This window comes from Galendromus occidentalis, unplaced genomic scaffold (genome assembly GCF_000255335.2).
Source record: "Galendromus occidentalis unplaced genomic scaffold, Mocc_1.1 scf7180000075612, whole genome shotgun sequence".
In the NCBI taxonomy this organism is placed as follows: Eukaryota; Metazoa; Arthropoda; class Arachnida; order Mesostigmata; family Phytoseiidae; genus Galendromus; species Galendromus occidentalis.
In genome coordinates this window covers 884,374-895,709 of record NW_003803602.1, presented here as the reverse complement: position 1 = coordinate 895,709, position 11,336 = coordinate 884,374, and the positions used below count along the sequence as shown (strand labels likewise).

The 11,336-nt window shown below is 51.1% G+C and overlaps 1 pseudogene; it reads right to left on the bottom strand.

The window, feature by feature from the left end:
* Positions 1-239: 239 nt before the first annotated feature.
* LOC100900711 (S-phase kinase-associated protein 1 pseudogene) lies at positions 240-2,331 on the bottom strand (annotated as a pseudogene).
* Positions 2,332-11,336: the final 9,005 nt, after the last annotated feature.

The following is an 11,336-nucleotide window of genomic DNA, read 5'->3' as shown; positions in this document are numbered from 1 at the left end:
GAGATAATATTAGATAATCCCAGTCGAATCAATTTCCCCGTTAGAGGAATCGAAGCCGCTATTCAGGTCGTTCGGGTCGAGAGAGGGCGTTGCGAAGAGGGAGCATGCGGGAGTTAATCCAGCTCCGAGGCCGGAATCGTTTCGGAATAAGACTGCCTGAGTGTTGGAGTCAGGACTGAACAAGGCCAGGTGACATCAGATGAATGACAGAGAGAGAGACGAGCCTGTTCCGCATACTCAGTTTCAATCATACGAATTTATTTCTTTGGACGTCAAGAGCTCCGCATCGGGAAAAGCTGCCTCTCGTAAACAGACAAAAGGACAGCGCGAGCCTTGCACGGAATATCACGGATCCTTTTGTTCAGAAGAACCGCTGACCGGTCCAGTTTGGCTGCATGTCTTCGCACCATTCGTTCTCCCGGCGGATCTGTTCTATTTCCGATGGCGTCAAGTCGTTCGGTAAATTGAAAAGTGCTCGAATATCTTCCGGTGTCTTGCCCCTCATCATGTTGGCGATCTTCGTGCTGATTACATCGACCATCGAGGCCATATCGAGATAGTTCGCGGCTCTCAGCATGTCGAAGAGAAGCTCCACGCCGACGTCCAGGAACATTTCGTCCCAAGGACTGAGATCTTCGTTGTAGACGATTTCTTTCTCATTTTCTTCGAACGGCGGGTCGTTCACGTGGTGCGTCGCCCACTCGATGATTTTCACTAGACACGCTTCCGGAACCTTCGGTAGGGGTATCGGCTCGTCGTCATCGGCCATGCCGAGGTCCTCCAGCATGTTCTTGATGGTACGGGATTTTTTCGCGACTTCCTCATCCACTTCGAACAGTGTGCCCTCGCTGCTGGTCAGCTTGACCTTCGGCATCTTCACCTTGATCCTCGACGGCTCGGAGAAACGGGGTCGACGGCTTCCGCGCACCGAAGTGGTCCCAACGAACAGTGCGTCTCGGTGAGTTTCGAGCTCCTTAAAATGGATACCGAAAGGGGAACATTAGAGATGAGCGGCGTACTCGCGTTGAGCTCTAATACGAGCCTCCCCGCCACCTGGCGACGGGTTCTACAAATGACCAGAAGCAGAAAAGGGTGGAAAGTCGACGAAGACGAGGGAGAGTGCCCCTCGTCGATCCGCCTAAGCAGTCGAGCAGACCGGGCTAGCAGGCTGACTTTCTTCCGACGGAGCCTACGTATCCTCGAATATTCCTTCGGGTTGCAGCCTGCCGCGACAGAATCTCTCGAAATTAAAAAAAAACACGAACTCGTGCCCAACGAGCATCTCGCAGAGTCGATTTCCCCAAGTCGGGACCAATGATAAGTCGAGCAAACGGTGCGCGTCACGCGTTCTTCGAGCACAACGGCTATGCCCAAAAGAGGAGCTCGACGACTCGTGTGATGCGAGAATAATAGCTCAGATGTGGGTGTCCCTAACGTCCGGCATTTTCGGAAAAAATATTTTCTCAAGGCGAAGACAAACATCGAACAAATGGACGCGGTCGAGCTCCGGGGAGGTTCTGCCCATCATTCCAGCAGACAAAGCACTTAGCTGTGGATGAGCTCGACATCCAGAGTGGCTTCCCAAGGAACCCCGACACAAGCCGACGCAGAATAGGACGTTATTCGAATTTCGAAACTGAGAAGCTCCCCCATGCTTTCATCGGATCATCATTCTAAATCCTCATGGAATGTAAACGGAGCCGGAAGCGAGTTGACATTTGATCCTCTTGGATAATCTAGAGTGATCAGACCCCAGACTGCTCATGTTTTTTTTGTTGACATCGCGGTTGTTTTCGCTATGGTCGGTCTCCGCAGCTCTCACGCTGGAAAGCTACTATGCGTATTTTCCCGGGTTCGCCGCTCTTAGGTAATTTCGACACTTTCTTAATTTAGAGACACTACCCGACTCGCTGCCGCTGGACAGCCCAAAGATCCGCGCAGATTCGGGGTTGCCGGCTCAAGACCGACCCTTTCTCTATTCTGCCCATGAACCTACGGAGAAGTGTGTTGAATTGGTCCAAAACTGATAGAGTCATGGGTCGGCGTCGTCGCCGCCATGCGACTTACAATCGGATCGTAGACTGCTGGCTCACGCTCCTACCTCGCAGTACCTGCCAAGATCCCGCTTGCGGTCACGTTGAGACGCTGAAATCTCGCGATTCGCCCGCCAGAAGCACAAAGTTCTTTCACCAGCTGAGATCAGGCATGGCCTCGGATCGGAAGCGCCCGGAAAGATCGTGTTCTCAAATCGATCATTTGGCTCAATACTCTTCCGCTCCGCTCACAATAAGTTTATGCCGCCCAGAGAAGCGATTGGCGGCTCCGAACCCCGAGAATCTCGAACGTCTCAGGGTGTCGCCATGGTCTTTTTGGAGCGGCGCGAAATTCGAATCTCGCCTGGGAGCACCTCTCTCCGCATCGCCCCCACCCATCCGAGGGGGATTGTGTTCACGTGATACGACTCCGAACATGTCGCGATAAAACCAGGGTAGGGATATCGAGAGATATATTCCCGCGTTCATCTACCCCTCGTTTGACGGGCAGCCGAACCCCCCTTGGCTTACCACCGGGGCTAGACATACATATAAGTATACTGGGACTGAGCCCCCCCCGCGAAGATAAATTCATCATGCTCAAGGGTAAGAGATTGCGATGAGATTCCGATGACGAGACTTCGGAGGGGATGCGAGACGGCTCTTCGAGAATGAAGTGGAGAAGCATGGAAAATCAGGCGAGCTGCCGAATGAGAATTCGGATGAGCGTGTCGAGAAATCGGCGAGATCGCTGTATCTTGGTGTTCTTTCCTCTCGATCCGGAGCGACGGATGGGAAGATCAGGCTTAGCCTCCTGGAACTCGAGACCCGGGGCCTTTGCGACTAGGGCCTCTGCAATGTCTGGCGTCCACAATTCTGGCTCCTGCGATCTTGGTTCCTGCGATTCTTACTCAAAGAAGGATCGATACTCTCTTCCCTGGTACGATTCCTGATTAGTGTCGAAGTCTCCAGAGTGTCCAAGAAATACATATCACATCATTTCCTGCAGTCCGAGCAACGGATAACTCTGAACATCATTCGAACAAATCAAATTCTCAGAGATGAGAACTCACCATATGCTGAGGATTCCCCGTGACCTGAACACTCAGCCAGCATCGCTGAAGGGTGACAGTTTTTGGCAGATGTCCTAAGTTCTGTTCTCAGCCGTCGGCTTTACAATATTGAGCAACGGGACATCGTTCCTTTTTTTGGAACTCGAATAGATCACAACCAGGGAAGGCTCAGCAGCTGGGAATGACAACTTCTCGGACGGTCGATCATGTCATCATGACTCAATCCGATTCCCGCCATGCCCTTTCGCGCATGTCCCTGCTCAATGTGTCGTCTGAGGCGGAACTCGAGAATCCTGTCCCCGAAATCTAGCTGCAGCACATGATTCTCTCTGGAAGAAGAACGCAACATATCCAAGAAACGATGAGCTTCGTCCGAAATTGACCTCGATACTGGCGCTTTTGATTAATCGCAGGTCTTTGAGAAGCGATTCACAAGACCTAGAGGCGACAAGGTGCACCTTGCGAATTTAGTTCATCATTCTATTGGTTTTATCATGCCTACATACTCTCTCTTCGCACGAGTCGTGCAAAATCAGTGCTCCGAGCCTGCTCGTGGTGTCGATTTCCGCTCGCCATGACGATTGCGACTCTTGAACACATGTAGCTTGCGCGGAAATTCTCTTCAGTTGCCATTTGATCATTCTAGCTCTTCACTCATCATATCGATCGACCGGGACCCTCCCCGACATCCCGGTCAGCATGTACTGATGAGCCTGGCAATCTTCAATTTTGAATTCTGTGACCTTGGGTCCTACCTTCGAGCCTTCCGGTCGGCTCGACGAGACCATCCATATGACGGATTCGGCGTGACCGAATGAGGCTCTTTCCCCAACTCTCGAAACGTCAGGTCAGCCGTAAGTGCGCAGCCAGAATTCGCTTTGTCAGCCGTCGAGAGAAGTAATTTATTCGGCTCCCGAAAATCCATTCGAGATCTATCCCGTTGTCCGGCATCCACAGTTAAGCATCTGGACATCGTCAACGATCTCTGAAGAAGCTGCCTTGTTCGATCGCCAAGGCGGACAAAATCCCTTTGAACGAAGACGTGGGAAATACCTTGCAGACATTCTCGAGTCGTTCGCCGTCAGAGCTGAGAATGGGCAAAGTCGACCTTATTGAACTATCATTTGGATTTACGACAGAATGACGCGACCAGAATGACGCCAGTGAAATGGAGCTGCGGAAACGGCGCGAAGCCCAGAACGACGCGAGCCCATAATGCCGCGGCGAAAATGACGCGAGCCCAAAATGTCGCGGCGGGAATGCCGCAGCCTCAGTATGACGCGACCGAAATGGAGCGAGGCCCGGAACGACGTGAGCGCAGAATGCCGCTAGGAGAACGACGCGTGAAAATTAGGGAACGCCGGAATATTACTTCGGAGATTCCAACACAATCGAGATTCAAGAAGACTCTCTGGATCAATGTCAGTGTGTCTCCTTGCATTAGACTGACTAGGCCAATGCTCCTCGCTGGCCTTCCGGCGAGAATACGGTTCGGGAACTTCGATAGATAGATTCTTTGGGCCTACTGGAATACCACCTGGAAGATTCCACGGGAAAGGTCCACTCAGTCAGTCTGATGCCTGGGTTGATGACTTCGCTGGATCGTGAGCATCAAGTTGAATTTCGATCTTCTTGGAATCTTCGGATCAATGCTCATCTTGGCCCTACGAATCTTCCTGGCGAGGTTCCGGTAGCGTATCCTCGTCTCGCGGTCCAGCAGAATTTCCGACTCAGTCCAATGCATGGCTAAGCCTACATCTGGATGGAAAGGATGCTGATGGGAAGATTCCATCAGTCCGATTTGCCCGATATGTCACCTAACAAATCAACCCCCCTGAATGAAATGCTCCGTAGAAATCGCCGTACAATCGGCGTACATTCAGCTTATACTTGGCATTCCGCGTACAGCGTACAAAGTGGTCATGCTTACCTCTGTGAAGAGTCAACTCGAAAATCCCCTTTTTCCTCTGAGGGGCATAATAGTATCCGAGACTACCTTATACGTACTAGACAACCCGGGGAAGAGAATTCGGGGAACCAAACTTCTACGATCAGGTCGAGTTCTCCTCACGTGGCTCTCGATTCTCTTCCCTGATCCCATACGTGGCCGCGTGGTCCCAGCACATGGCCGATCCGAATCGAGACTTCTGGATCAAGCTGAACCCTGTGAACGCAGAGGAGGGATTATTCTCCCGACGGATGAAATAAGGACAAGAGTTCCATCAACAGAAAATATTTTGAACTCGACTCGCTCGCGATCGGAATCGATTCTCTCGCACGCGAGAGCGTTCGACTCTCGCTCTCCCAATACGATGCAGGCTGGAACAACCCACCGAACTCGATGTCTTCGCTCGTATCTCAAAATCGTACCATGCAAGATATTGGGCTGCGCGAATCAAGCTCGGGCGCTCGCTAGTCGCACCGCATGTCTCTGAAACAACCAATTTATTTGCAGAAATGATGTATTACGAGAGAGTCGGGACGGGAAGGCTCGCAATACTTGCCGGAGATCCGCTCCGAGAGTTGTTCCGTTATTCGATGCATTCGTCCATTCTAACAAAAGCGTCCGTCGGCCGTTTTCGGCCCCTCCCGGATTCCGCCTGCTTTGTTCCGAGCTCCATTTCTAGTTGGGTTTCGGATGGAAGAATCATGAGCCTTCCAGAACGCGTACATGCACGCTTAAGAGCGCAGAAAATGTTTGCCGACTAGAACCGTCCGCTACCGCATGCTCTATCGGATGTGAACTCGTCCCGTTTCACCGAAGCTCTGCCGTGCTGACAGCGTCGACGACGCTCCGGCCCATAAGTCAATCTAGTACTCGCACTTGCCTCCATTCCCCCAGCCATGGAGGAGGAAACGCGGGACCATTCTGCAAACTTCCAAACGGGCATTCACTCTAATTAGACCACGTCCGCGGACGACGACGATCTCCAATGATTATTCGGATGCCTTCATTGCCGAGTCTTGAATTCTGATGCTGTCCCGGTGGAGCATCAGAGCAGAAATTCACGACAACGAATTCTGGAATTCAGCTTAGTTGCTGGGAAACGGACTGTAGCTGTGTACCAGTCAGTCGTTCAGTTCCTGAGTCGGTCAGCTGCTCGGCTCAGTCAGCAGTGGTCCGCTCGTGTTGCAAGGTCGCGATCCTGGAATTCTAACACTATCCATACATCATGTGAGCATGCACGTCATTTGTAGGCTCGTCCGTTCGTCTTCTCTTGCGTTTCCGGTCGATGTTAAGACGACCTGAAGTCATCGATCTCCTTGTTGCTGGAACGGCTGCCGTAACCGAACGAAATGTTCTTCCCGCCTCAGTCAGCCATTTGTTTTCTGCACTTACGTGCGCTGCGTGAAGTCAAGACGAGGACACCAGGGGGAAAGGCGTAGGGTACCAAAGAGTAATCGTTGGACTTGAAGCGGAATCCCCCCTCCTTGTGGTAGCCGACCGAACCCAGAAGGAGCGAGGTAACTGACGACAAAGCACCCAACCACATAACGCTCCGTTGGAGAAGGCGAATAGAAGAAGCAGGGGTGTCGGAAGCCATCAACCTGTGAAGCAACAGCAATTCCTCTACCTCTTTCCGCCTGATATGCGACAGTGTGCTTTCCTTTGTTTTTGGCCTCCGTCTCCTCCGATTCAATGTGTTTCGTCCTGCTCTATTTCCGATTGCTCTTTTCACGACTCACATCCACGAGAATGGGCAGGGTATACGGACAAGACTGACGGATCGGCTTGGTTTGTCAACTAAAAAAAGCTCGGATTTTGAGCAATTCGTCTTCCTGCTTAGCAAGTTCTCGTCTTGGGAAATTGAAATTGGCGAAAAAATCTTTCACTTCGTCGTCTCCTCGTGAGCTTCCGAAAAGTCCCAGTCGAGGGAAAATCATCGAGAGACTGCATTCGACGCTCAGTGAAGTTTGTTCTCCCGGATCTTCTGTGCATTAGTTGTATCGTATGAAAATTCCCAAATCCGTCAGTCGAGATCGCTGACCCGTGACCGTGATGAACTTTGCGAGCGGGTGGAATCTTCGGGTCACTGACTCGAAAGCGTGAACTCTGAGTTTCCGAAACTTTCAAGCGGAGCAGGCTCGACTCGCGTCGGAGCGCCCGTATGACCGTCGACCGGAACGGTCCCCAGAAGAACTCCCGCCCTCCTCATATCGTGCTTCAATTACAACTCTTACCAGCAGGTCTGAGGAGAGACGACACGCCTAGGAAAAAGTGTTTGGCCGACATTTTTGGCAACGCTTTCCGAAAAACATCCGGGAAACAGAACAATCAGCCAAGAAATAAATGCATGTTTCAGGCCGGCTGAGCAAATATCGGGAGGCTCGTCTGCACCAGACGGACGAACGATGCAAACGGAGGAAAACATGCTCAGCATAAATAACACTGACGTATAGTAAACTAATGGAAGTTCTCTGATCTTGCCTCACAGGGACGCCCGCCGGTCTCCGTGCAATCGCCGGACGGTGCTGACGGTCCTGCAAGGACATGATGCCGTTCCAGCCTCGTTGCCGGGTCGGATTGCGTCTTTCCTTCATCCGTCCATATTGACTGAGCCCTGTATTCAGCAGAGTTCGGTCTCAAGCGCTCCAGCGCTCGGACTAGAAATCCGCATCCACATTTGTACATGTGGCTCCAATAGAAAAGCTTCGGGAAACACAGGAGTGTGATTTATTATTTTTTTTTGCAGCAGCAAAACGAGCTTTGCTGCTGCTGTTCTTGTTGCTGCTGCTGATTTCGCATCTCCGGTATGAGCTGCATCTGGATGGACACGATCTCCTCTATGGCCTGCACCCGGCTCTCGTACGCGGCGAGGCACTGCTCGGTCGCGGCGAGGCGCTGCTCGGTCGCGGCGAGGCGCTCGCATTCCGCGAGCGGCTCCTGGAGAGCTTTTTCTCGCAGCTCGGATTCTTCGACGCGACGTTTCAAATCACGGAGCACCTCACATATGAACACGTCGCGTCTCTCCGCAGCTTCTAGCTGTTTCTGTAAGAATGAAATGTAAGCTTCGGGCGCACTGCGGACGAAAGGAATACATATCTATCACTAGGGCTGTGTAAAATATGCTTGAAAAAAAATGACGCGAGCCCAAAATGCCGCGGCGGGAATGCCGCAGCCTCATTATGACGCGACCGAAATGACGCGAGGCCCGGAACGAGGTGAGCGCAGAATGCCGCTAGGAGAACGACGCGTGAAAATTAGGGAACGCGGGCCGGAAACGGCACGGATCCAGAGCAACGCGAGCCCGGAATCTCGCGCGACCTGGATGGCAGAAACTAAGAAGCAACCCGAAACAGAGCTTCATACGAGTACTAGCAATTGATTGAGAGGAAACATGCTTGCACTTATTCATGCTTTCGTTTCTTGATTATATGAAATTGGGATGGGTCTCTGCAGAAATTCTGCACCACACATCTCGAGCGCTTTAGTTTGACCGTGATTTGGTTCATCGACAGACCACAATCACGGTAGGCCACAATGGGAGCTTTTTCGGTCTCACTGAGGGTACTTTTACGGCCCATGTTGGGTGGAGACTTGAAAAACGTAAGGACTCACGAAATGATCACTCGGATGACTCGACTGCCTCGCCGCTTCGTGCTGGGCACTTCGTTCTCATTCTCATCGATGTACAAACAACACGGTGGAAATGTGGTGCTGCGAGGTGGAAATGTGGTGTTTCGAGATGGAAACGTGCATCCCAACTTCCACCCGAAAATACGATGTTCTCGTAAAAAAATTAGAGTAATCGACGCTTGTTGATAAAAGGTATTCGGGAAGATTTCATTGAGTGGGTGCATCGTTTCAAGATTTCAGATTAAAATTACACGACTCTATTATCTCTCGAAATCGGAATAATAGGGTGGCCTTATCCGAAATGCCCCCACTGGTATGAAGTATTTACCTGACTCCCACGTTCCGAGTTTCTCAACGGACTTGCAGCTTCAAAATGTCGTAGGCATCGTACATTGAGTATGTTGACATCGTACTTCGTCGGTGGGAGGAAATAAGATCAAGTTTCCTCTCACTTGGTGCGCGAAGTCTTGCGGAAGCGAATTCTGCTCTTTTCCCTTCCTTCGCCAGCCATGGGGTCAATGAGCAACAAGGGAGGGCGTAAGTTCAATCATGACGGTCACTCATACAATTTCGATAAACTGTCCGCTGACGGATCGACTACGTTCTGGCGATGCGACCAGCGGACGTCTTGCAAAGCAAGGCTCCATACAGCTGGTGGAGCTGTCGTGAAAACTATCGGCCTTCACAGCCATGATAGCAGACCGGCTCATCTCGACGCCATCTCTGGGATGAAAAGGAGAGCAGCGGAAACGATTGAAACCACCTCGCAAGTACTGCAAGCTACCCTGCAACCCCTCCCCGAATGCGTACTTGGTGTGATGCCTCGTCAGAGCGCTCTCAAAAAATGCATAAAAAATGTGCGGAAAACCGAAAACCGTGCCCCGGCAGCACCCTCTTCTCTGAGCGATTTGATTTTTCCTGATGAGTTCATGTTTTATACGACATCGGAAAGCCGACCGTTATGGAGAAGGTTCAATCGCAGAACCATCTCCCGCTCCCCCTCAATCTCTCGACGTTTGACTCTCTCCCGAATATCACGATTCGGTCCGGGCGAACATTTTCCGTCCTCCGAAATCTTCTCTTCTCTGTGTATTATGAACTTGAACTCGTGCCGCTTTGTTTTACTGCGAAAGTCCATGCGCGCAAGTCGGAGTTGCGCTCAAATTGATCGCGCTCATATTGATTGCGCTTGAATCGATCGCGCTCATTTTGAATCCGCGCTCAATTCGGATCTGCGCTCAAGTCGGATCTGCGCTCAAATTGGATCTGCGCTCAAGTTGGATTCGCGCTCAAATTGGATCCGCGCTCAGATCGGAGCTGCGCGCAAATCGACTTGCGCGCAAATCGGGGCGCACCCTCCCTTAATGTCTCCTCTCTTCTATCAAGTATACGTAATTCTGGGAAAATGCCTCGGGGCGCTTTTCCCCATGCTATACGTGCTTCTACCCGACAAGAGGGAAGAAACATACTTAAGGATGTTTTGAGTGAATAAAGCTCTCGATCCAGCTGCTGAGCCTACAGTGGTTCACTGCGACAACGAGTCGGCCGCAATTAATGCCATTCCAAGCCTAACTATGAATGGTATGAAGTATTAGCGTCAGTCAGCTTATGATTCGCGAAAAATCGAATTTTCAACTTCTCCATGGGGAGGAGTCGTCGAAGTTGGGAATGTCGTGAGTCCAATTATTCTTACTGATCTATGACGAGCATAAACGTCTTTAAAAATCAGAAGAAAAATGAAGTTTAGCTTTCTCATGGTCCGGATCCTGACCCGATGGAGCTTTATCAGGAATACTCAGAGAGGCGGGCTCTTTTATCATGCCGTTCCGGACTCGAGGCTGAAGTACGGGAAGGTTAGAAAATTCTCAACTTCGACGACTCCTCCCCATGGAAAAGTTCAAAATTCGATTTTCCGCGAACCATAAGCTGACTGGCGCTAATACTTCATACTATTCTTGTTTAGGCTTGGGACTTTCGAAAACATACCCATCTTCGTAAACCCGGATTGGAAAAAGAGAATATTTACTAGTAAGGGAGTATTTCGATGGACTCCGCGAAACACCGAGAATGAACACATGAAGCAGCCCTCCCCTGGTCTCAGACTTCACCCCACCGGTGAAACAACAACCCACCCCCACCATGGGGGTTCCGTATCGAAAGCGTACCGCTGACCTGTTCGTCAGAATTGATTGTGAGGCGGATCTCTGTCATGAGTCATGATGTTTAGTTCGTTTGATACCGATGTAAATTAGAAGTCACCCCTTTGGAAACCGTCGCGTCGGTCGAAAGAAGAGTCTACCATTCTGGCTGCTGTAGGATGGTCTTTTTGAAGCCACGAATATCGGAATATCGACCAATAGTCTCGGGTAGAAGGACTGCGCCCCATCGCTTCCCGAAGCGCGCTGTGGGGTCTCGCACCGTCTAAGCCTGGCTCAATCGAACGCATACGATCTTCCAGTCACTTGTCTGCGGGAGCTCCACATTTTCTGACCCTGTCTCGTATTGACAAGGTCACGACCGAAATGCGGGAGATTCCCCGAGTCCGCGATGGCGGTCACGCGGGGCGAATGAAGAATCGTATTCTTATGATGAGTTGACTTGTCAGTCGGGTTGATACAACATATGTACATCCGACCGGCCATCGATTTGTGT